This window comes from Tupaia chinensis, unplaced genomic scaffold (genome assembly GCF_000334495.1).
Source record: "Tupaia chinensis unplaced genomic scaffold, TupChi_1.0 Scaffold000422_1, whole genome shotgun sequence".
NCBI classification, from domain to species: Eukaryota; Metazoa; Chordata; class Mammalia; order Scandentia; family Tupaiidae; genus Tupaia; species Tupaia belangeri.
In genome coordinates, this window is record NW_006159927.1 from 45620 (window position 1) to 72506 (window position 26887).

The following is a 26887-nucleotide window of genomic DNA, read 5'->3' on the forward strand; positions in this document are numbered from 1 at the left end:
AAGAGATTGAGGCATGACCATCCCCCCTGGGGGGTGATTTCTCGCTTTCTGTCTCTATGTCTCTCTCTGTCTGTCTGGCGAGCACACGTGCCCTATAGTGAAAAATCTCTCCAAAAAAAAGAGGCAGAGCAAGAGGAAATAAATGTCCCTGTTCTCCCCTCCTACTGTATTTCAGTCTCCCACCAATTTCTCCCATTACACAAGGCTATCTGGAAGCCACTTGGAAAGGAAATCTTGGAGCTTCTTGTAGTACAGAGTGGAGCAACGGAAAGGCAGGGAATTGATCTGGAAGGTTAATAGGTGAAATGGGACCAGCAGTTGATGTAATGGCTATGTCACTGGACTCCCACATAGTTGACCGCGGTTTGAGACCCGGTGGCTTAAACTTACTCTGGGCGTGTGTGTGTGTGCATGTGCCCAAGATCCCAAGAGGAGAATGGAAGAGAAGGGATTATGGTGTGGCCATCCTCCCTGGAGGGTAATTTCTCACTTTCTGTTTCTCTGTCTCTCTCTTTTTCTGGCAAGTGCACACACCCTATAGAAAAAAACCTCTCCAAAGGGAGGAAAAAATATATATATAGATAAAACGAGTTGAGAAATAAAAAAGCACTGCAGAGAGAAGGTGACCTAAGAGGGCAGACTGAGAGTTGACCCTGGTTAAAGCCTGACAGAAGTGTTTCCCAGATTGTGGGGCACGAAGCCAGAGTACCTGAGCTGAGAGCTGAGGGAGGTGGCAAACAGACCCTGCAAGACATGACAATTTTTCTGGCAGTGAGGAAGCTGGTCCCTTTTCAATACCTTTTCCAATCATTTGATGGCATTAAGAGGAAACTATCTGGTGCTAAATGGCCTTTAAAATTGTTCTAACACTTTCTAATCTCTCTTTTTAAAAAAGTTTGCCAGAGGGCATGTGTATTGTTAGAGGGAGAACATACACCCGAATGGGGCATGGTTATGTCCAAATCCCGTCTTCTTCATATCTCTATCCTGTCAGGATCTTGGACTGGCACACGCACATGCCTGGAATGTGTTTCAAGCTGCCACAACTGGGATTTGAACCAAGTGGTCAGCCATATGGGATTAGCCTCCCTTAACCACTAGGCTTCTCTCTCTCTCTCTCTCTTTCTCTTCTTCCAGTTTTACTACAGGGTGAGTGTACTTGCTGGTTAGAGACCGACAGAAAGAGAGAGAGAGAGAGACAGAGGGAAAATGAGAAACACCTTCTCCATGGAGGATGGCCACACCACAATCCCTTCTCTATTTTTCTCTCTTTTGGGGTTTTTGGGCAAGCACACACATGTGCCAGGTGAGTTTTTCAGTTCACAGAGTCTATTTGAGTCCTATATTCAAATTGTGAAGTCCGCCATGTGAGATCCAGCTGCCTTAACCACCACATCACGGGCTGGCCCAGAAATAAATTGATAATATATTCAACAACTTATATAGACTTCAAAAACATTATGCTAAAAAAATCACCACAAAAAAGGAAATCTCTTGGAACCAGCAGTTAGCGTAATGGCTATGTCGCTGGATTCCCACGGAGTCGATCGTGGTTCGTGGCCCGGACCCGGTGGCTTAGAACTCACGTCAGGTGCGTGTGCGTGCATGCCCAAGATCCCGAGAGGAGAGTGGAAGAGAAGGGATTGCAGCATGACCATCCCCCTGGGGGGGTGATTTCTTGCTTTCTGTCTCTATGTCTCTCTCTGTCTGTCTGGCGAGCGCACGCGCCTATAGCAAAAACCTCTCAAAAAAAAAAAGAAAGAAAGAAAGAAAGAAGAAAGAAGAAAGAAAGAAAGAAAAAGAAAGAAAGAAAGAAATCTCTTTAATGTAAAAGATTCCTTTTACATAGAACTTGGAAAAGGCAAACTATAGGGACAGCACTAAGATCAGCATTACCAGGGGTCTGGAGTGGCTGCCAAGGGCACTGGGGATCTTTTTGGATGACAAGAATGTTCTCTGTGTCATAACTGTAGTTGTGGTAACATTCTGTAGCTATTAAAACATACCAAGCTAAATTCTTAAAATGAGTGAATTTTTTTTAAAGGTTTTTGTCATAGGGCATGGGTGGTCTCGCTGGAGAGACAGACAGAGAGACAGTAAGATGGAAAGTGACAAATAACCCCCAAGTAGGGATGACCATGCCATAATCCCTTCTCTTCCATTCTCCTCCTGGGATTTTGGACACCCCCCAACACACACACCTGGCATGGTTTTTTCTTTTAATTATTTTATTCAATTTCATTTATTCATTCATTCATTTATTTTAATTTGACCAGAGAGACACACACAGAAAGAGAGAAAGAGAGAGAGGGAGAGAGAGAGAGAGAGAGAAAGCAACTAGGGTGAGAGAGAGAGGAAAGTGAGAAAGCAAGCCATCAGGTCTGGAACTCGAACCATGGTTGGCCATGTGGGAGTGTCCAGCACCTTAGCACTAAGCCACTTGCCGGTCCCCAACCTGGCATGGTTTTTAAGCTGCCAGGTCCAGGACTTGAACCACGGTCAGCCATGTCGGCCATATGGAATTCCAGCACCTTAACCACCTACTGGCCCCCAAATGGGTAAATTTTCAGATACTACAAATTATACCATATACAACTGATTTTTAAAAGATAGTAGGGGTTTTGCATGAAGGTATGGGAGAAATTGTGAAAGGGCAGGGGAGCCGGAGTAGAATGAAGACAGGCAATATTTCAGAAAAAATGTTCCTAGTCTTCACTGTGTTGGATATGAGAGGGATAAGCTTGGGTGGCTCTGCTTGGGGAAGATGAGGTTGAGTAGGAGGCACTCAAGAGTTTGCTTCCTAAGCAGCAGAATGACGCGCCCTGGCACACGGCCTCAGGCTTGATGCTTGTGACAGATGTGATCATCTGGGGAGCAGAGCATGGGGTGTCTCTTCTCTAGGGACAGGTGGAATAGAAAGTAAGGACTCCCAGCCTCATTTCAGCTCCTTTCCTCACTTTTTTTTTTTTTTTAATAAAAGAGCAAATGTCCCTGGCAAAAGATGTATAAGGAACAAGGAATATTTTATGAAGGAATCTGGCAAGAAAGATCTTCCCCTGTTCACCCTTGAGGTGGGTGAAGAACAAGAGTGCTTGGTGATGGAGGTGAACTCTGAGAGACCACCTCAGAGGGCCAAATGAGCCATGGGAAAGCCACCAAGGTTGACTCAGCCAGGAGTCTCTTTGATCTTTCAACCTGCAAGTTTCTTAAGATGGTCTCCTGTCTCCCATTTCTGTCTCTGACTCTCTAATGGAGACTCGAACTAAGTAGAATGGGATTCTAAAATAGAGCTTGCAAAGGAAACTGCTCCAGGAGTCCATAAATGTTGACTTTGTGTGAAATCAGCTTGTCCAAACATCATCCGTCACCATGGACCATATTTCATCAGATTAAACGGCTTCATTTTGCAAAGAAGTACCTGGGCTAATATTTACACTACATCTTATAAAATCATGTGGAAATCGGATAATGATGTTCAAAATAGAGTGAATCCCCAGAGGGCACGGCTGGAAGAGTACTTTCCAGATCAGCCTGGCTTGCCCAATGAACTGCCCCCACCATCCTGGTGCTCATCTCACTCCGAGCAGCCATAGCTTCAGCTGCGAAAGGCAACTGACAGGCTGATGGTCTATTTGAGTTTTTTTTTTTAGATTTTAGGTTTGGACCAACTTTCCTCCAGTAGGTTTTTGGTTTTGTTTTGCTAATTTGCTAAGAAATTCAAGAAAAGAAAGTAAACAGTGTATGGTTGTAGAAAATCTATCACCAGGACCAACCCCATGGTGTAGCAGCAATGCCTGAGCAACACTCAGAAGTCACAACCTACCTGGTAACCACAGGTCATAGTAGGGGTTTTGCATGAAGGTATGGGAGAAATTGTGAAAGGGCAGGGGAGCCGGAGTAGAATGAAGACAGGCAATATTTCAGAAAAAATGTTCCTAGTCTTCACTGTGTTGGATATGAGAGGGATAAGCTTGGGTGGCTCTGCTTGGGGAAGATGAGGTTGAGTAGGAGGCACTCAAGAGTTTGCTTCCTAAGCAGCAGAATGACGCGCCCTGGCACACGGCCTCAGGCTTGATGCTTGTGACAGATGTGATCATCTGGGGAGCAGAGCATGGGGTGTCTCTTCTCTAGGGACAGGTGGAATAGAAAGTAAGGACTCCCAGCCTCATTTCAGCTCCTTTCCTCACTTTTTTTTTTTTTTTAATAAAAGAGCAAATGTCCCTGGCAAAAGATGTATAAGGAACAAGGAATATTTTATGAAGGAATCTGGCAAGAAAGATCTTCCCCTGTTCACCCTTGAGGTGGGTGAAGAACAAGAGTGCTTGGTGATGGAGGTGAACTCTGAGAGACCACCTCAGAGGGCCAAATGAGCCATGGGAAAGCCACCAAGGTTGACTCAGCCAGGAGTCTCTTTGATCTTTCAACCTGCAAGTTTCTTAAGATGGTCTCCTGTCTCCCATTTCTGTCTCTGACTCTCTAATGGAGACTCGAACTAAGTAGAATGGGATTCTAAAATAGAGCTTGCAAAGGAAACTGCTCCAGGAGTCCATAAATGTTGACTTTGTGTGAAATCAGCTTGTCCAAACATCATCCGTCACCATGGACCATATTTCATCAGATTAAACGGCTTCATTTTGCAAAGAAGTACCTGGGCTAATATTTACACTACATCTTATAAAATCATGTGGAAATCGGATAATGATGTTCAAAATAGAGTGAATCCCCAGAGGGCACGGCTGGAAGAGTACTTTCCAGATCAGCCTGGCTTGCCCAATGAACTGCCCCCACCATCCTGGTGCTCATCTCACTCCGAGCAGCCATAGCTTCAGCTGCGAAAGGCAACTGACAGGCTGATGGTCTATTTGAGTTTTTTTTTTAGATTTTAGGTTTGGACCAACTTTCCTCCAGTAGGTTTTTGGTTTTGTTTTGCTAATTTGCTAAGAAATTCAAGAAAAGAAAGTAAACAGTGTATGGTTGTAGAAAATCTATCACCAGGACCAACCCCATGGTGTAGCAGCAATGCCTGAGCAACACTCAGAAGTCACAACCTACCTGGTAACCACAGGTCGAATCTCAGTCCTGGTCGGACTAAAACATGCCAGACATATGCAAGAGTTCCCAAAATCTGAAGGGCTGGAAGACTAGAGGAAGTGGATAATGACAGGATCAGATCCTGTGGAGGGTGCTCATCTCTCTCCTCTCTCATCTCCTTTCTGTCTCACTCATATGGACATATGCTCCTCCATTTTTTTTTTCTTGGGATTTTGGGCACGCACACACACATGCCTGGTATGTTTTTCAAGCTCCCGGATCCAGGACTTGAACTGCAAAGTCAGCCATGTGGAATCCAGCTGCCTTAACCACCATGCCACTGACTGGCCCAGCACTACCATTTAGAACCTACCAAAGGATGCCAAATGCCCGTGATCTGGGCTGGTGAGGCTGGGGGTAGATCACAGTATGAGGACCCTATTGAAGGTGCCTCTCCCCCATCTCTATTTGTCTGTCATGGAAGAAATTAAAAAAATAAAATTTAATTTAAAAAACTTAAAAGAGGTATAGGTTTGTAATAAATGTTCTGAAGAAACATTAGAGGCAATGATGGTGATGATGACTAAAAAGCTGGGCTGTGGGCCAGCTGGTGGCCAGGTGGTGAAGACACCAGATCCAACATGGCCACACCACTATCCCTTCTCTCCCCACACCCCCAAGAGGTTTTTGCTATAGGGTGCGTACACTCGCCAGAAAGACAGAGAGAGACAGAGAGACAGAAAGTGAGAAATCACCCCCCAGGGTGGGTGGCCACACTGTAATCCCTTCTCCTCCATTCTCCTTTCAGGGATCCTGGGCCCGTATGCACACATGCCTGGCGTGAGTTTAAGCCACTGGATCTGGGACTCGAACCACAGTCAGGTACATGGGAGTTCAGTGACATAGCTATTATGCTAACTGCTCATCCCACCAGCGTGTTTTTCAATTGGCCAGATCCAGAACTCAGACTCTGTCATCGGCCACGTTGGACCCAGCTGCCTTAACCACCATACCACCAGCTGGCCCAGAACCTGATCTCTTAAACACAAACATTTACATCTCCAAGAGCAGCTCCTATTTCTAAAACTTGTGTTGAAAGAAAAGCAAAGGCATAGAAAAATCTGTTAGTCTACAGATGACAGCTAATTAGAGGAGAAAGTGTTTGTGAGTGGTTGAAGGATACTTTTTTAATGTCAAAAATGAACCTGCAATACCGATTCATTTTTAGATCCAATGACAAGGCCATTTTTCTCATTTGTAATCTTCCATCATCTCCGGATACAGAAGCCACATAGTGAACTGGCCAATGAAACACAATCTCTGAGCACTGGAGTGAGCACAGAGGGACCATGCCCATCCCAGAGAAGTCGAGGTGCAGCAGGGCCACCTCCTGCCAGAGACCTCAGGAGGCCAGGGTGACAGCAGTGGTTCAGAGGTTTTCTGGTATGCTTCCTTGTTTTGTTTTAATCATTAAGGAATTAGTCAGACCCAACCATGGCTCCTTTTATCCCCTTTAAATAGCTGAGCCCAGAGTCACTTGATGTGATGAAGTTGGAAGAAAACATTCTTTTCCTGGCTTTGGAGTTTCAAAAGCCTATGCCTTTGGGCAAATAGAAAGGACTAACCTAATTGCTTACAGATGGAGAGGGAGAGTGCAAAATGAGTAAGAGTAACACCCTTCCCCAGGGAAGATGGGATTCCTTGGGTTGGGGCATAAATGACATCGATGGTCTCCTGAGGGGGGACCTTTGGCCTTCGTGCCCTGAGGTTGGAGTTGATATGCCCAACTAGACTCTGGAGCCATCAGAGCACCAGGTGTTCTTTTCTAAGGAGGCGTGAGTTACGGAGAACAGGCGGGGTCCCCAGGCAGCTACAAATAATGGGGAGTAGTCAAAGGCAGAGGATATCCCTCCACTGGGAGGGGAGGGTGTCCTACCACAAGCTGTGCGGACAGGCAGGATGCTGAGCCCTCCATAATGAGCCCTTGATAAGTCCCCCAGAGGTGTGAGGCAGCTCCAAGGAGTGGAGAGGGCACCCCATGTTGTGTGGATAACATTGATGCTACTCAGCAAAATGCACTCAGAATAAAATCAAATTGAGCTACAAAAAGTAAGATCTCATTTTGTTGCAATAAGAAGTCCATTAATTAGGGGCCATAGGTGGCATGGTGGTCAAGGCACAGGACTCCCACATGGCTGACTGAGGTTCGAGTCCTGGACCTGGCAGCTTACTTTTTCACTCTCCCTCCCTCCTTCTCTCTTTCTGGCCAGACTGAAGAATACCAACAATAGTAACCAAAATTAAATAAATAATTCTAAAAAAAGAAGCCCCTTAACTTCCCCTAACCCCCAAGCTTACAGACTGAGTCTTGTTTGTTATCTCATTGTAGATGGTGCCAGAGCTGAGAAAATGGTTCCCCAAAGACTGGAGATTTGCTATGCCAAGACCTTAGGTGCTGTCTCAGAATTCAGATCCCTCTAACCTTGTCTCATTGCCCACCCCGCACCTTCTTCAAGTGTTGGAAGGAGCTCTGTCTGGAATTTATTGATCTGATAAGGGAACTTTTTTCCCAAAGAAACACAACTGTCTTAACCTCTCCCTTCCCCATCTCCCCTGCCCAGATATTTCACCAAATAACCAGAGAATTGTCACTATGCCCATAAAGACTGTCCCTTTTCTTTTCTCTCTCTCTCTTTTTTTTGAGAGAGAGATTTTTGCTATAGGGTAGGTACACTAGCCAGAAGGACAGAAAGACAGAAAGTGAGAAATCACCTCCCTGGAGTGGATGGCCACGCTGCAATCCCTTCTCCTCCATCTTCCTCTGAGGCTTTTGGGCACACATGTACACATGCCCTGCGTGAGTTTTAAACTGCTGGGTCTGGGACGCGAACCACATTCAGTTATGTGAGAGTCCAGTAAAATAACCATTATGCCATTTACTGGTCCTGCGTTTCTCTTAAAGTTTGTTTATTTTTCATGAGACTGAGCGATAGAGAGGCACTCCTAACCCAACGTGTCTTCACATATGACTCAATCCCATCTCAGCCCGCCAAGATCCCAGGCATAAGGCATGTGCAGAGAGGTACCAGGATGTGAACTCAGGACCTCTGCCAGGTGGGTCCAGCTGCATTACCACTGCACCACCCCCTGGCCCTAGTCTTTTCCTGATTCTTCTGAGGGCAGCTCTAAGAAATTATCCAAAGAACTTCACCTGTGTAAGACAACCTTTGTTCCTGTGGAGTTCTGCCCCCTCGCCTTCCCATCATTTCTTGGTCCCCTCCAGCTCCCAAAGAGAATCGTTCACTGACCATGGTCTGAGTACAGGGGTCCATTCATCTCCCCCACCCAACCCTGCATCTTGCTCTCCTTGATGAAGAGGTTATTTAAGCCTCAGTCTTCAGGGCCCTCTTTATCTCGAATTTCGTATCATTCTCACACTGTGCACATTAATACATTTACAGACCTGTTTCTCCTGTTCACCTGTTGTCGGTTTATTCCCGTGAACAAAACTCCAGAGACAGAAGGGGAAACTTCTCTCCTAGATTCTTCCTCTTACAGAAGGTGGGTACCAACATTCTCAGCACACTTGCTGTTTTTGCATTTTCCTGATGGTCCCTGGGGAGCATTCTACTCAACATCAGGTCCCTGGTCACATTAGGGGACCCACAGTGGCTCACAATCGTACAAATGAGCTTTCCAAGGTGTGTGTGTAGGGGGCTTCCTACTCCTGGAATGGTGTCTGCCCCACCAACAGGTTACCTGCTGACTCACCCACGTACTTAGGTTCAGTTGAGGATTTCAAATCTTGAAGCCAAGGGCATCGTTTCAGAGGCTAGAGTTGACGGGTCTTAGTTTGCACCCCACTCCCCAAAGGCCTGCCAGTACCTGAGCTTCCGCTGAGTGCTCAGCTTCATCGCCTGACATGGCTCCTCTTGAAGAGACATTGATGGACTGGCATGCTCTTCACTCATATCTCCAAGCCCATCTTCTGCCCTCCCACCCCACCATCTGCCCAGCAAGCAGCCCTATTGACTGAGACTCAGCACTCGCATCACCACTTTTGTGACGTTTAACCAGGGGGAGCTAACCACACCCTTTTCTGTGACCTCACTGCGCCAGGGCCCCAAGGTGCTGCCATGGCTCCTGCACCACGTTAGCCAACTTGTCTATTTTCATGTCTTTTCCTTCTATCACAAAACCTTTGGGTCTTAGGATGGGAGAAAGAGGATATCCAAGAGGGATCTAACCATCTTGCTACATGGAAGAGGCTTATCGGGGCCTGCACTGGCGCAGTGGTGGAACGCAATGCTGCAATGCTGTGAGGCTTCCCTGGCTGGGAAGCGTCTGGACTCACATCCAATGGTCTCCCTGAGTACATGGGCCAAGCACATGCCCATAATCTGGGCCTGGTTGAGACTGGGAGGTGAGTCGTGGCGTTAAGATCTGTTGGAACTACTGCCTCTCTTTCTCTCTTATGGAAGAAATTTAAAAAATAAAAAAAATTTAAAAACCTTAAAAACAAACAAAAGGATGTGGGCCAGTCCAGTGGCCTAGTGATTAATGGCGTTGGATCCCACATGGCTGACCAAGTGATTTGAATCCTAGCCCACTGGCTTGGAAAACCATACCAGGCGTGTGCATATGTGTGTGTGCGTGTGCCCCAAATTCTGACAGAGCAGAGAAATAGAGAAGGGATTGCTCTGTGACCACACCCATTGGAGAATGCTTTCTCCTTTTCTCTATCTCTGGTGAGCACACCTGCCCTCTGGGGGAGATGGGGGAGCATTTGTGAAAACACCCGAACTCCTTTACCATTACCATTATTTAAAAACACAAGGATTTCTTTGTTTTGTCTTCTTTAAGGTTTTTGCCGTAGGGAGCATGTGCTCTCCAGAGAAAGAGATAGTGAGAGGGGAAAGTGAGAAATACCCTGCCAGGGAGGATGGCCATGCCACAATCCCTTCTCCATTCTTTCCTTGAGATTTTGGGCACGTACACACACATGCCTCGTGTGATCTTCAAGCTGCTGGTTCCAGGACTTGAACCACAGTCAACCGTGAGGAAGTCCAGCTCCTTAACCACTATGCATGCAAGATCATATTAATAAAAAAAAGCCAGTAGAAAGGTCATGATGTCAACATGACTTTTCAAAGAAAGAAGACCTGGGCCAGCAGTGGCATGGTGGTTGAAGGAGCTGGACTTCACATGGCTGACTGTGTGGTCAGGGGGATCTGGACCCAGCAGCTTGAGAAACACGTCAGGTGTGTATACAAGCATGCCCAAAATCCTGAGAGGAGAAGGGACCGTGGCATGGCTATCCCCCCAGGAGGGGGGGAACTTCCTCCTGATCTCTAGCCAGTGAGCACATGCACTCTATGGCAAATAAATAAATAAATAAATAGGAGTTCTTAGAACTTCTGCATTTATACATCCATGTTGGACTTACAGTTCTCACTATCCTTCAGACAGAGTAGGATCAACTTTTGAAACCCTCGTCCTAGAATGTGAGGGCTGGGAGGGATGCTGATAGCCGGTGAGGTCACAGCTTCAACAGCTGAGGTTTCCTTGGCCACCAGAACTTGAGTGATGCCTGGCAGACGCTGTCTGAGTGGCTTGACGAATCTGCCTGGAAGCCAATAATATCATCAGAAGGCTCTTCGTATGGTGTGTTGACTTAAGGTTAACAAGGGATTTTCTCAGCCGGTAAATCTGTGGTTTTGGAGCCTCAGGCTTGAGAGGCTTTGTGAGAGGCCAACTGGGTCTGCCTCTACATTGCTGGCCCCAGTACAGGGTCTTTGTTGGAGGAGGGCTCCTGAACCCCACTGACAAGCAGAGAGGCTGAGATTTCATATGTGAAATCTAGCATGTGACTATCAGCCCAGGTTCTCAACCCATAGTCCCAACACTGCTGCTTTTTTTAGCCTCCTCCCATAATATGCTGTAATTGTCAATGCCCCTTTTCTTATAACAAATATTTTGAAAACCCCCTTTACCATTCTGGAATAATATATATAACATAACTAGCCTAGATGTATTATGTTTATGAAAAGAAGCAGCTCATTGGGCCAGCAGGTTGTGTGGAGATTGGAGGCACTGGACCAACTGTGCTATCTTGAGTCCTGGAACAAGAGACCTGAAAATCAAACCAGGTATCTGGGCATTTGTGCCCAAAATCTCAAGAGGAGAATAGAGAAGGGACTATGATGTGGCCATTCCCCCCCCCACCCCGGGCAGTGATTTCTCACTTTCTTCCCCACCCCACACACATTTCTCTCTGGCAAGCTTACATGCCCTATAGCAAACAAACAAACAAAAAGAGTGGCAGCAGGTGGCATAGAGGTTAAGGTGTTGGACTCCCATATGGCTGATGGCAGTTTGAGTCCTGGACCTGGTGGCTTAAAACTCACACTGGGCACATATACATGTGTGCCCAAGATCCTAGGAGGAGAATGGAGAAGGAACTGTGGCATGGCCATCCCTCCAGGGGATGATTCACTTTACCTCTCACTGTCTCTCTCTACTTCTCTCTGGCGAGCACACACACCCTATGGCAAAAAACAAACAAACACACACCAACAACAAAAAAAGCAAAAAACTTTCAAAAATCAATTTATAACGACATATTATTATTTTTTTTTTGAGAAGTTCTTGCTATAGGGCACATGTGCTTCCCAGAACGACAGAGACAGAGAGACAGAAAGTGAGAAATCACTCCCCAGGGGGGATGGCCATGCTGCAATCCCTTCTCCTCCATTCTTCTCTCGGGATCTTGGGCACACATGTATATGTGCCCAGTGTGAGTTTTAAGCCACCAGGTCCAGGACTCGAACTGCAGTCGACTACATGGGAGTCCAGTGACACAGCCATTACACCAACTACTGGTCCCTATAATGACATAATTTAAAAAGTTATGCTTTGAGTCTGGCAGATGACTTAGTAGTTAAGGCACTGGACTCCCGCGTGGTCCCACTGCAGTACAAGTCCCAGATCTGGTGGCTTGAAACTCACGGTGGGAGCATGCACGCATGTGCCCTGAATCCCAAGATACAGTGGGGCAGAAGGGACTGTGGTGGGGCCATTACCCCTGGAGGGTGATTTCTCACTTTCTGTCTCTCTCTGCCTCTTCAGCAAGTACACATGCCCTAGAGCAAAAATCTCTAGAAAAAAGTTGTACTTTTAGCTATGTAAGTGTCCTGAGTCAACTAAACCAGTAGAATTAATTAAATCAATGCTTCCACTCTATGAAGAATCATAAATCTGTGTTGTTTTATAATATAATTTTTTTCTTTTCTTTTTTGGTTCATTTTTCTAATTAGCAAAAATTTTATATATTTATGATGTGTGACAAGTTTTGAAATATTTTCAATAGTCCTTCCCTTGTCCAGAAGAAACACATTCTAAAATCCCCAGTGGTTGTATGAAAACGCAAACAGTACTGAACCCTGTATATATTATGTTTTTTCCTATATGAGGTGACTCTCAAAGTTTGTGGGGCTAGCCCCATAGCACAGCAGGCTAGCAATGTGTAGAGGAAACCAACTCTCCCATGATTAACCACAGTTCAAATCCCAGCCCTGGTGGCTTTAAAAACATGCTGGGCATGTTTGCATGTGTGTCCCAAATCCTGAGGGAGTGGAGAAATATATATATATATATTTTTTTTTTGAGAGGTTTTTGCTATAGGGCGTGTGTGCTCGCCAGACAGGCAGAGAGAGACAGAGAGACAGAAAGCAAGAAATCACCCCCCAGGGGGGATGGCCACACCACAATCCCTTCTTCTCCATTCTCCTCTTGAGATCTTGGGCACGCATGCACATGCGCCTGGCGTGAGTTTTAAGCCACCGGGTCCGGGATGCGAACCACGGTTGACTATGTGGGAGTCCAGCGACAAAGCCATCACACTAACTGCCAGTCCCGGGAGTGGAGAAATAGAGGAAAAAGGATTGTGGCATGTCCGTGCCCCATTGGGAATGCTTTTTTTTCTCTCTCTGTTGTGTGTGTGTAGAAAAAGGAAAAAAGTAGGGGGAAAAAGTGGAATTAAAATATAAGTTGATTTTTATTTTAGAGAGATTTTTGCTATAGGGTGTGTGTACTCGCCAGAGAGACAGAGAGAGACAGAGAGACAAAAAGTGAGAAATCACCCTCCAGGGGAGATGGCCACGCCGCAGTCCCTTCTCCTCCCCTCTCTTCTCAGGATCTTGGGCATGCATGCACATGTGCCTGGTGTGAGTTTAAACCACTGGGTCTGGGACTCAAACTGTGGTCAACTACATGGGAGTCCAGCAATGTAACCACGATGCTATTTGCTGGTTTGTAAAATATTAGTTTATTTTGGTGCCGAAATTTTGAATTCCATGCACAATATTTTTGTAATATGCATTTTCCATGAACTTTCTGAAGGACCCCCCCACCACCACCACATAGATACCAATAATAAAGTTTCATTGATAAATTGGGCACAGTAAAAGATGAACAACAATATTAAAGAGAACAGTTATAACAATACCCTATAATAAAAGTTATGAGAATGTGCTCTCTCTTTGAAAATCTTTTTTAAAATGCCAGAGTGTATGTGGTATACACATGCATGTGTGTGTGTGTGAGAGAGAGAGAGAGAAAGAAGAGAGAAAGAAGACACTTAATAGGATCTGGTTATACTGTAGTCCTTTTTCCTCCAATTCTCCATCCCTTCAGGATCATGGGCAGGTACACATTGGCATGTTTTCTTTTTTTGAGAGGTTTATGCTATAGTGCGCATGCGCTCACCAGAAATACAGAGAGAGACAGAGAGTCAGAAAGCGAGAACGAAAAAAACCCCCCCCCCCCCCGGAGGGGGGATAGCCATGCTGCAATCCCTTTCCCTCTATTCTCCTCTCAGGATCTTGGGCATGCACGCACGCATGCCCAATGTGAGTTTAAGCCACCAAGTCCGGGTCTCGAACGACGGTTGACTACATGAGAGTTCAGCAACATAGCCATTACGCCAACTGCTGGTCCTAACGTTGGCATGTTTTCAAGCTGCTGAGGCTGTAACTTTAGCTCTTTTTGGCCATGTGGAATTCAGCTTCCACACTTAACCACTGTACTATCAGGCTGGCCCCTAATCTATCTTTTGTACTCTACTGCACTTTACTGCAAACAGCTGAAACTGCAGAAAACTAAACTGCAAATTAAAACTGTGGATAAGGGGAAAATACTATATATTGTACATTGTGAAACAACTAATTCGGGCTAACATATGCATTACTTCACATTATTTTCACTTTTTTTTTTTTTGAGAGGATTTTTTGCTATAGGGTGCATGTTGCTTGCCAGAAAGACAGAGAGAGACAGAGAGACAGAGAGAAATCACCCCCCAGGGCGGATGGCCACGCCACAATCCCTTCTCCTCCATTCTCCTCTCAGGATCTTGGGCATGCATGCACATGCACCCGGCATGAGTTTAAGCCACCAGGTCCGGAACTCGAGCCATGGTCAACTGCATGGAAGTCCAGCAGCATAGCCATTACACTAACTGCTGGTCCCACATTCTTTTTACTTTTTGATAACATGATGCTAAGTAAATCAAATACCATGAGCTATGTTTCCATTGGTGGTTTGATTTTTGAAATCTCTTAGTAAAGTACTGAACCAATCAGAATGCATCTCTCCTTGACTTGCAGAGGTGTGGCAATGCTAGGAAACACAGAACAAAAACTTTTATGAGTACCTGGCGTTTATATGCACTCACATGACAGGTATGTAAAATGGGTTCCATGGCTGTTTGCAAGGCTCCCTGGAGAAATACAGTCATATGTCACATAATGATGGGGATACTTTCTGAGAAATGGATCATTCAGGCAATTTCGCTGTTGTGCAAACATCACAAAGTGTGCTTACACAAACCTAGATAATATTGCATATTTGACATCTAGGCTATTAGTATAGCCTACGTGCTCATAAGATCACCATTTGTTGTCAACTGAAACACCTTTACACGTGGTGCCTGACTGTCATAGAAAGTTTGACCAGGAGAAACCATTCAACCGTCATTGTGACAAACCAAAATCTGCTCATCTCCCTGACCAAATTTTCAGACCTCCCACTGAGAACCACTGATGTATGTTTTTTGGACACGTGGAGGCATACGAAGAGAAGGTGATCTACCCAAGGCCACACAGTTTGCTGGTGCTGAGCTGGGCCTGGGAACACCACCTCTTGCCCCAGCTCAGTGCCCCTCTGTCCACTAGAGCTTTCCAGACTCTGTCCTCTGGAGCTTGAGGTTCTCTGGATGTTCTGTCAGGGCTATTGCAGAGAGTCAGGGAAGCATAACATCCTTTTCACTAGAGTTCTGCTTTTATTTATTTTGTTTAAAAACACTGAAATAATTGCTAACAATTTTGAGGCATTTGCCATGTGCTAAGGCACTGCTTAAGGAGAAATGACGTGGAATTATTATGACTACCCTGTGGGCCGAGTACTGGGATCCCAATTCAGAAAGAGTTTGAGGCTGAGGGGTTGTCTAAGGCCACATAGCCTCAGGTCTCCGGTGTCAGAATCTGAGTCCTTTCCACTGTGCAAGCTGCCTCCCCCTTCTGTTTCTACACTGGGCTTCTCTGGGAGATTCCTTTGAAAGGTTTTTACTGTGAAACAGAGGCCCAAGGAGGCCACTCTAACAGGCCCTGGCTCATTTGCTTGGAGGAGTTGAGACAAGCTGAGTCATCCTGACCCTCTGAAGAAGCTAGTGTTGTGGTATCCTCCCGTACAAGTGTAGGCCAGAACCCACTTTGTTTCTAAAAAGCATCCAAGTGTTGCATAAAAGAAAATAACAATGAACAAAAGAGTGAGTTAAGTACCACCATAATCCCCTCTGGTTGAGCTGGTTATTAACAGATCATAGGGGCTGGCAGGTGGTGTGGTGGTTAAGGCACCCAACTCCCACATGGCTGATTGCGGTTGGAGTCCTGGATCTGGTAGCTTGCTTTCTCATTTTTTCCCCCACCCTCTCTCTGTCTTTCTGTGGTCAAATTAAAAATTAATAATAAATAAAATAATTCTTAAAAAATCAGGTTATAAATAATCTTTTAGACTATATAGGAAATAATAAGTTTATTCATAGAGTTTGTTTATATATATATATGAATGGAGGGACCACCTGACCCTTCTCCCCCGGTTCTTGAATTTATAAGACAATGGCCAGCCTTGAACTCCCCCTTACAACTTACTAACCCCTCTCTCGACGTTATCTCAAATATCCTAACAATCACTCTGGGAGCTCAGCGGATGTTGTTGATTATCCTCATTTTATTGTAAAGGAAACTCAAGTCCAAAGACTTCATGTGACTGTGGGCTTTCTCCTGAGTTCTTCTAGCAGCTCTGACCTTTCTCTGAGAATTGCAGGAAGCAGCCTGCATGCTTTCAAGTTAGTCATTTCTCAGAGAAGCTATTGGCTCCTGGTTGAGACCGCTGACCCTGGAGGGTCCTGGTCATGGCCAGAGTCCCAGACACCTGCCAAGGGCTGGCTTTGCATGGTGCCCTGGGGACCCCTCCTGTCAGAGTCTGTGATTCCTGCTTCATCCCTCAGCAACTGCTGGTGGAGTCAGCAATAAGGGGACTGGATCCCGTCTCAGGACCTCTGAGGTCTTCAGAAGGGGTTTGTTTTCCTCCTTGCCAGGTACATGCTTTTGGTCCCAAGGTTAATCTTGTAGGGCACAGGCAGGGGCTGGGCCGCTCGGAACCCTCCTCACTCCTGGTCCTTGGTGCCTCCCGCCCATGCAGCAAGTCTTGAGCTCTAGTATCCAGAGGCCTTCTGCTCCTCCCAGGCCTCTTTCCCAGGCACCAGGCTACAAGGCTCCAGATCTGGGGCACTCCAGGCATTCTAATCCCCCAAGGATTCCAGCAGGTGCAAGTCTCTGGTATCAGGGGAAATGACCTCAGAGCTTTGGACGTGGCTGGCAGGCTACTGTCCAAATTAAAAGTTCCCCTGCAGACACCTGTCACCCACGCTGGAAGGTTTCTTGTCTTTTCCCTGCCTTAGACTTTCCAGAAGGGAGTTGAGGCTTCTGGGAAATAAAACAGACTTCTAGGATAGGGTGAGACTTCTGGATTTCAAAGCTCTTTTCCTGGGTATTTGGCTCCCTTTAGTCTGAAAACATGGCTTTCCAATTGGGCCAAGGATGGGGATCAAACAAGACTCTCTCCTGCCCCCAGGCACGTATCCATCATTATGCTTCGGAGTGGATGAGAAACTGAATACAGACAGCTCCTCACACCGCGTCCACGTGCCACGACCCTCTCCTTTTCCCTCTATGCAACCTGTCAGAAGTGCAGAGCACCTCCATCATGTACTTAAAAAAATTTAAAAAGAACTATTTATTTAATTTTATTTATTATCATTATTATTTTCAATTTGACTAGAGTGTGTGTGTGTGTGTGTGTGTGTGTGAGAGAGAGAGAGAGAGAGAGAGAGAGAGAGAGAACAAGATCCGGGACTTGAACCGTGGTCGGTCATGTGAAAGTTGAATGCCTTTAACCACCACACCACCTGCTGACCACTCGTATTTTTTTTTTTAATTAAAGTTTATTCCATGAGAGAGAGAGAGACTCAAAAACACCCCCAACGGGTTCCTAATATCATAATCCACCCCAACCTCAGACAGCCCTGGATTATGGTCACACATGTGCCTGGCCTGTTGAGGGAGGTCTCTGGATGAAAACCTACGCCTGTGAGTCAGCCTTGCAGAGCACTGAACGTTATGGCTGCTCCACCCTCTGGCCCATACAGACTGACAATTTTCTACAGCTGAGGAAACCGAGATGCGGAAAGGTTGTGATTCACCTCCAGCCAGAGACCAAACCTGATCAGGGTAGAGCGCAGTCTCAAAAGTAGACTTTTGAAATTCTCCACCATAACCCAAAGCATGTAACCACTCATCAACCAGTTCCTTTCAAATGAGTCTTATTGTAGATAAATTCATTTTCAAATTATTTCATGAAGCCATTAACATACTCAAAACCAACTTTTATTCAGCACTTGGATTTATTAGGTACTTTCTATGGCTGGAGACTGTGGGGAACTCAGAGGTGAAGCAAGCCTATTTCCTGCTTCAAAAAGAAGGAGCAGGACCAGCAGATGGCATAATGGTTACGTCGTTGGACTCCCACATAATCGATTGCAGTTTGAGTCCCAGCCTCGGCAGTTTAAAGCTCACACCGAGTGTGTGTGTGTGTGTGTGTGTGTGTGTGTGTATGTGTGTGTGTATGTATATACATATAAAGTTAAAATAAAATAATTCTTTAAAAAAAAAAAACTCACACTGGGCATGCATACCCAAAATCTCAAGAAGATAATGGGGGAGAAGGGACTGTGGCATGGCCATGCCCCTTTGGGAATGATTTCTCACTTTCTGTCTCTCCAGCGAGCACAGATGCCCCTTAGAAAAATCTCTCTCACTCTCTTAAAAAAGAGAGAGAGAGAGAGAGAGAGAGAGAGAAGGAACAGTGGATGAAGGAAAGAGAAGATAGGTTCTGAATTCAGACTGGAGGAATGAATGATGCTGGGATGAGTGAGGAGACAGCCATCCTTTTCCAGGTGCACCGTCTGTGAGCTGGGGATTGTTCTTTGTGGGTGCAGGGTATAGGGGAGAAGTGTTTCTGTCTGGGAGCTCTGATTACCTCTCAGGGTCTATTTTTTTTTAAGTTTATTATTTCCTCCGAGAGAGCGAGATAGAAAGAGAAAGAGAGGGAGACAAGCACCTGCAGCAGGGTCTTCATAGTGTAGTTACACCCTCAACCTCAGTCAGCCAGGATCACAGGCACACGGCACAGCCAGGTGCACAGGGAGATCTCAGAAAGCAAACCTAGGACCCTCCCAGGTAGCCTGAGCATCACAGAATGTTGCATTACTGCTGCCACAGTGGGAGTTTCGAGGGTACAATTAGGCAAAAGCCCTCAGCTCCCGGTTGGCAGAGGTACAGGCTGAGGCTGGCGCTGTGAGCAGAGCCACCTGGTGTCCAGTAGGTGTGTGAAGAGAGATGCGGAAGGAAGCTGCAGAGCCCATGCTCTCTGCTTGGTGGGGTGAGGACTCTCACCTGGGCATTCCTAGCAGAGCACGGTGGGTCCCCTGGAGAAGGACAGCCCAGAAGCCTTTTCCTTTCCTGCAGGCATCTGTGAGTGCTCTGCCCAAGACCAAGAAGAAGCTGGCTGACTGCCCTGGAATGCCTGCCTGGCGTTCTTCAATGCTCAGTTTCTTCCCAAATAATGTTACTTTGTAGAGAAAGCCAGAAAGTAGGGCTGAGCATGTGAGTATGTGTGTGTGTGTGTGTGTGTGTGCGTGTGTGTGCGTGAGCACGCACTTGCATGCACATCTTCACTGCCCAACTGCCTTTGTTTTGCAGAGTCCTCGGAATGACTGACTGACTACTGCAGCAGAGATAAGGCTCAGCAAACCCTTGGCAGAGAAGGCAGTAAAGTCTCAGAGGGCAGCAGGGGTCAAGTCACTTCTGGACAAGGCTGGCCCTGTCACTTAACCAGCTTTGGGATTTGGGACAAGTCACTCAATCCTCTGAATTTCAATTTCTCCTTTGTAAAATGGGGATACAGTTGTGACTGCCTTGTAGGGTGTTCACACGAGTTTTTGTGAGATAATTAAGTGACCAGCACACAGTAGGCGCTCATCAGTGATCAGTGGTTACCTAGCCAAGTAGATCACAAGTAACTGGCACCCAGGAAATGTCTAAAGAATGAATCGAACACTTTTTCCTTTTCATCTGCTAAATATTTGTTCTTTACCTACAAAGCTAGTTGACATCAGCTAGTCCTGGTGTTTGGAAACAAGTGGTGAGGCCTGGGCAGGGAGCAGCAAGGGGCTTCTACGTCCTTTTGGGGGCTTGGTCTGCCTGAGCTGAGTGTAGGGCTTGCACAGTGAAAGGCTCACTCTAGAGTCCCCAGGACAGCTCTCCAGGGGGACTGGGCTAATGGCTTTTCAGTTACTTGATTTTTCTAATTAGAACATATTCTCATTTAAAAATAACTTTAATTTGTTTTCATTATAAAAGTAATACATATTCATTAAAATGAAGGCCTCTGATGTACCAAGCACTGTTTTTCATTTTGTTTAAAGAGATTATTGTCTATTTTTGGTGTCTTAATATGCTTTTATTTTTTGAGAGAGAGATTTTTGCTATAGAGCATGTGCATTTGCTGGAGAGACAGAGAGAGACAGAGAGACAGAAAGCCCGGGGGAGGGGGCAAGGGGTGGATGACAATGCTGCAAATCCCTTCTCCTCTATTCTACTTCAGGGATTTTGGGCACACATGCGCACGTACCTGACATGAGTTTTAAGTTGTCAGGTCCAGGATGCGAACCACTGTTGACTACATGGGAGTCCAGTGACGTAACCACTACACCATCTCCTGGTCCCATTTTTTTTTTTAATTGCCAGAGGCAGAGAGAGAAAGAGAGTGAGTGAGCACAAATACCACCCAAAGGGGCATGGTCATATCATGATTCCTTTACCTCCATTTCTCCTTTCTGTCAGGACTTTGAAAACACACACAGACATGCCCAGTATAGTTTTCAAGCCACTGGGTCTAGGATTCAAATCATGGTTGGCCACGTGGGATCCGACTCTGAATGCAGTTAACCACTGCACTATATGGCCAGCCTATCAGAGAACTTCCCAGTGGGGACTGGCTACGAAGCAATCCTTTTTCTTTTATTTCCCTTGTCAAGATTCTAGGCATGCAGATGAGCCCAGTGTGAAGCCCACAGCAGGACTTAGAACCCCAGTGAAGCGTGTGGGATCACCCCCAGTGAAGCGTGTGGGATCCAATCAAGCACTGCTCCACACGTCTTAATTTATTGACTATGCATAATACTTTTACAAAGGAGGTAATATTATTTCCTGCCTTTTACAGATAAGAAAATTGAGGCACGGAGAGGTTAAGCAACTTGCTCAGAGTCATACAGCTAAGAAGTCACAGAGCTGGGATATGAGTCCAGGCAGACTGGCTCCAGAATCTTGCTTTTTTCTTTTTAAGTAATTAATTTTATTTTAATATTATCCATTATTATTATTATCATTATTTTAGTTGACTCTTCACAGGAAAGTTTATTGGCCTGCTTACCTGGCAGGCTACCCCTCTGCCTAGGGGGAAATGTCCGTCTAGCTGCGCTCCACTGGGCTGCAGTGTGGGCCCTGTGGGTGCACAGGAGCAGGAGGGAACACTGGCCAGGGCGGTCCTCAATGCAATAACCTGAGCAGAGGTCCAGACTCAGCTCCATTTCAGGTTCTTGTCTTTCTCAGTCATGGCCGGCGTGTCAGTGACACGGTCAGTGCCATTGGTCCAGTTGCCATCTCGCAGAGTGGAGCGCTAGCCCTTCTCTAAGATCATCGGCTGCCTCAAGATTAGGTTGAGCTTCAAGTCTTCCCCAGGCATGGCAAGCTCCTTCCCTGGAGGCAGGATAGCACACGACAGGCCATGTCCCAGGTGAGGGAAAACATGACAGGCATGAAATGGGATAAAAGGGTTTGTGACAGCCACTCTCCTCCTTGCTGAGAATGTAAACCTGGGCATCCACCTTCTGATGGGGCTGGATAGACCCTGGTTTGACCATGACCAGGCTACACCTCAGGTCTTCTGGCTTCAAGCCTTGGACTAGCACCCTAAGGTTATCTCCTGCCTCTGCTCTCTCCAGGCCCTTGTGGCACATCTCAATACCTGTCACCACAGTGTGAATGTTCTTGCTGTGTTCCAGGAACTCACACTCACCTCCCTCCTTCAAAATATCACACGCTAGTATATCTGTCACCACAGTGCCCCAGCCAGGAATAGAGTAAACCGAATCTACAGGCAGCATGACAGGCTTCTCCAGGTCCCGGGAGGGCACTGGGATGTACATTTCCACAGTGTCCCATAACTTCTGCACAGACTTCAGACCTTGTTCAGGGTCACGTTGCTCAAGGGCACAGTGAGCAGAGCCAATGATGACTGTGGTCTCCTCCCCTTTGTAGCCGAAGTCATTGAGCAGCTCTCAAATCTCCAGCTTGACGAGCTCCACCATTTCCGTGTCCTTGACAGTGTCAGCCTTGTTCACATACACCACAACACGCTCTACCCAGATCTGCTTAGCCAGCAATAAGTGCTCTTGGGTCTGGAGCATGGGGCCATCGTTGGCTACCACCACCAAGATGCAGTCATCAAGGGGTGCAGTGCCCATGATCGTATTCTTAACATAATCCATGTGACCTGGGCATCAATATTATTTTTAAAGAGAATGTTAATGAGAATTAGTAACTTTTGGGCCAGCCAGTGACATGGTGGTAAATGTGGCTGGATCCCACATGGCTGACTGTGTGGTCTGAATCCTGGAACTGGTGGCTCATAAAACATGCCAGGTACATATACGAGTGTGTCCAAAATCCTAAAAGGTGGGAGAAATGGAGGAGAATGGATTGTGGTGTGACCATGCCCCATGGGGGAGCTTTCCTACTTTCCCTTTGTCTTTCTCTCTCTCTCTATTGGTCTCTCCCTGGTGAGTACATGTGCCATCTGGCAAATTTTAAAAATAGTTTTAAAAATGAAAAAGAACATTACTAGCAACTTCTAAAAGTGTCACTGATCTGTTTCTATTTTTTCAAGTTATAATACAATATTTATAAAGATGATAAACTACAAATCATTTACTTATAAAATTAGCATATTTATAAAATAGTCTTGAAAAAAATGTTTCCATTTAAGTTAGAAGTTAGTCTTTTTTTTTTTTTTTTGAGAGAGATTTTTGCTTTAGGGTGCATGTACTTGCTGGAGAGAGAGACAGAAAGTGAGAAATCATTCCCCAGGGCCCATGGCCATGCCACAATCCCTTCACCTCCATTTTATTGGGATTTAGGGCACACACCCACACGTGCCCACGTGAGTTTCAAGCCACCAGGTCTGGGACTCGTACCGTGGTCGGTCATGTGGGAGTCTAGTGACATAACCATTAAGCCATCTGCTGGCCCTGAGGTTAGTCTCTTAAGTATACCAGTTTTCTGGTAATGTATAAGCAATAACCCAAACATTCTGTGAAGAGGATGGAAGTCCAACATTTCTTTGTGTATTCTTTCATTTGGAGAAGTCAGCCATGCAGACTCTCACTGCTATTTCCAGGAGGTGATGGTTGGGAGATTCTAGTCCTTGGAGAAGGGGCTCCCCAGGCTCCACTGGCCTCACTGACTTTCATATGGAGTCAAGGTGGATGAATGTAGGAGCCTTGCAGCTCGGGAGGACTGAGTGAGGGGAGGGAATGATGCTGCATTAGGACCCGGGTTCACAATCCTTGGAGAAAAAACCATCAGGGCTGGTCCTTGGTCTCCTGGCAGGTTTGCAAAAACTCCTTGTGATGTGGTGATTGTGACGTCTTCCAGGAACTCGAACGAATTTAGCATCTCCGCCATCTCCTCTTCTTGTTTTGAGCATTTGGAACTCTTCTGCTTCAGTTCTTGAGCCACGAAACTTAATTCCTCCCTCAGCATCCAGTTGATCCTCTTTGCCTTTCTGTAATCTCCGATAAGGCAGGGGATATTTAAAGACTCTTTCTCTTTCCTGGCATTCTCTAAAGATGACTCAGTTCCTGCATGCTCCTTTGTAGCAGCGCTAAGCTTGCTGATGAGTAGACATTTCTCTTCAATACATACAGCCAGTGTTTCTGCAATTTGCTCTTTCCGTCTTACATAAAGTCGACTTTTGACAGACTGAACCAGTCTGAACAGAAACAGGAGGCCCAGTAAACACATGAGAGGTGGACACTCCAATGCCTCCCCCTGGAGGTTGTAAAAAGTGAGCTGTGGACTCAGGTTACTGGGCAACGGCTCCTTCACCACCTCATCCAGCTGCCCAAATATCAGCTCAAAGCCAAGCTCCACAGAGGATCACAACCCCTCCACGGCCCTGCAGCCACCACAAGGCCCTGCCTAGTGACTGCGGATCCAGCAGCCACAACAAACCCCAGGGACTATCCCCACATTCCACCTAGAAACCAACCAGCAACTGGCATTCTGGATTAGCCAGTTATATGGTTGTTATGTGGGGTGGATTTGAAAAATTAAATATGCTTATTTCCATTAATACCTAATTCTTATGTCTATCCTGTTGCTTTTGTAGCAACACAAAATAAAAATATTGTGAAATATGACAATCTTGAGTGTAGGACTTGACAAACTCTTAAGATTTTATACCTCTCTATAGCATCAAACACCCTATTAATATGTGAATTATAATCATTTCATTACAATAGCAAATACTCTGAGAAACTGTTTAATCAAAACTCATCTACCATGACTATATCCAGCCTCTGTTTTAATTTCCATTAACATAATCAGTTTCACCAGTTCCTGAACATCGTAATACTAAACAATATGCACTTTGATGTCTGCCTCTTTTTCCCAAAATAGTCTTTTTGATATGCATGCACGTTTCTTTATGAACAAGCAGTTCACTCTATCATGTTTGAGTAATTTGACACTGAATGAGTATATCACAATATATTTTATGACTAGTTGGATTATTTCAAATAACTTTTAAGGATAAAGATACTGTGGCTATTTATATGCATGTCCTTTTAATAAAGACATGTTTTTATTTGCTCTTCATGTAGAGATTCTGGGCCAACCTTATTGGGCCATAATTTATAGGTAGTAATGTTCAGCTTTTAAAAAATAGCTCATTGTTCTGTTTTTGTTTTTCTGTTGTTGTTTTGTTTTGTTCTGTTTTTTTATATTTTTGCCATTGAGTATGTGTGCTTGCTGGAGAGAAACAGAGAGAGGAAAGTGAAAAAAATCATCCCTCAGAGGAGATGGCCATGCCCCAATCCCTCCTCTTCGTTTCCTCTCAGGACTTTGGGGACACACTTCTGGTAATAGCTCATTGTTCTGTTTTTGTTTTTCTGTTGTTGTTTTGTTTTGTTCTGTTTTTTTATATTTTTGCCATTGAGTATGTGTGCTTGCTGGAGAGAAACAGAGAGAGGAAAGTGAAAAAAATCATCCCTCAGAGGAGATGGCCATGCCCCAATCCCTCCTCTTCGTTTCCTCTCAGGACTTTGGGGACACACTTCTGGTATAATTTTATCAGAGAGAGGAAAGTGAAAAAAATCATCCCTCTTCGTTTCCTCTCAAGACTTTGGGCACACACTTCTGGTATAATTTTATTTTATTTATTTTGAGAGGTTTTTGCTATAGAGTGTGTGCACTCAACAGAAAGAGAGTGACAGAGAGACAGAAAGCAAGAAATCACTCCCCACGGGGGATGGCCAAGCCACAATTCCTTCTCCTCTATTCTCCTCTCGGGATCTTGGGCATGTGTGCACACGTGCCCAGGGTGAGTTTAAGCCACTGAGTCGGAGACTTGAACCACGGTCGACCATATGGGAGTCCAGCGACATAGCCATTATGCCACTGCTGGTTCCCTGGCATAATTTTAAAGCCACTAGATCCAGGGTTCTAACTCTGGAGTTGGCCATGTGGGAGCCCAACATCTTAACCATCACGCCACCTGCTCAATAATTTGCAAATCTAAAGAGTTGTGCAACCACCACAATCCAATGTAAATCATTCAGTCATTCCAAAAAAGTATCCCTCTAATTTTGCTCTAAGGACTGCATTTTCATTGTGGTGGTAAAAATATTTACTGTGAAATCTACCCTTTTAACAAATGTATGCAAAACTATACATAAGTGTATACTACGATATTGCTAATGCAGGAAGAAAATTATACAGCAAATCTCTGGGACTTAACTACCTTAAATAGTTGGAAATTTAGCAACTCCTCATTAATTTCTCTCCCACTTTCTGGAAACCACCACTAGACTGTTTCTACATGTTCTATATGAATACCTCATGTAAGTGCCATGTTTAACTGATTTATTTCACTTAGCATAATGTCCTCATGAGTTCATTCATGTTGTCAAAAATAGTAGGATTTCCTTTTTGAATTAATTTATTTTTAATTGAGAAATGAGTGCATTTTGATCTATGCATATATTGTAGAAAGATTCTATCAAGAGAAGTGAAATAAGCCAGACATAAAAAGACAAATACTGAATAAGCTGACTCATATGTGGAATGCCAGTACCACACCATCTTAGTTATTACAGCTTTACGCTATATTTTGATATTTTGATATAATGTGATAACTCCAGCTGAATTCACTTTGCTCAAGATTGCTTTGGCTCTTCAGGATTTGTTTGTGGTTCATACAGATTTTATGATTATTTTTTGTATTTGTGTGAAGAATGTTATTGGTATTTTGATAGGAATTGCATAGAATTTTTAGATTGCTTTGGTAATATTTGTATTTTAGGAATGTTAATCTAATCTAATCTAATCCCTAAATATGAGATGTCTTTTCAATTGTGTCTTCGATTTCTTTAGTAAGTGTTTCATAGTTTTTATTATAGAATTATTTTATCTCCTTGGACAACTTTATTACTGGTTGTTTTCCTTGTTTCTTTCGTAGCTATTGTAAATGAGATTGCTTTCCTGATATCTTTATTTTCAGCTAGTTTATTATTGGTGCATAGAAACCCTACTGATTTTTGTATGTTGGTCTTGCATCCAATGACTTTACTGAATCCATTTAGATATTCTGACATTTTTTTAGTGGATATATATATATTTCTTTTTTTTGAGAGAGGGAGTTAGAGAGGAAGCAGAAAGATGAAGGAAAGAGAGAGAGAGAGAGAACTGGTACTTTTGATAGGCTTCTGCGGTTGTGATCCTGCTTCGTTTTCCCAGGTATGTGGGCCTGGCATGTTTATATTGGTCCAGGATCTGAACTGGGCCTCTCATGTGACCCAGCCACAGCTTTGGCCTTGTGAGAAGGATGTACTGGGGGCTCT

General features: G+C 45.1%; 1 long non-coding RNA gene and 1 pseudogene across 2 annotated transcripts in view; both read right to left on the bottom strand.

Annotated features, from left to right (window-relative positions):
* Positions 1 to 9060, bottom strand: part of LOC114008957 (uncharacterized) — a 52005-nt gene extending 42945 nt beyond the window's left edge. For both annotated transcript variants that reach the window (XR_003550444.1, XR_003550445.1), the window contains exon 1: positions 8917 to 9060. This is a non-coding gene — a long non-coding RNA (uncharacterized LOC114008957). The remainder of the gene's footprint in view (positions 1 to 8916) is intronic.
* Positions 9061 to 21285: 12225 nt separating this feature from the next.
* LOC102483392 (elongation factor Tu, mitochondrial pseudogene) lies at positions 21286 to 22261 on the bottom strand (annotated as a pseudogene).
* Positions 22262 to 26887: the final 4626 nt, after the last annotated feature.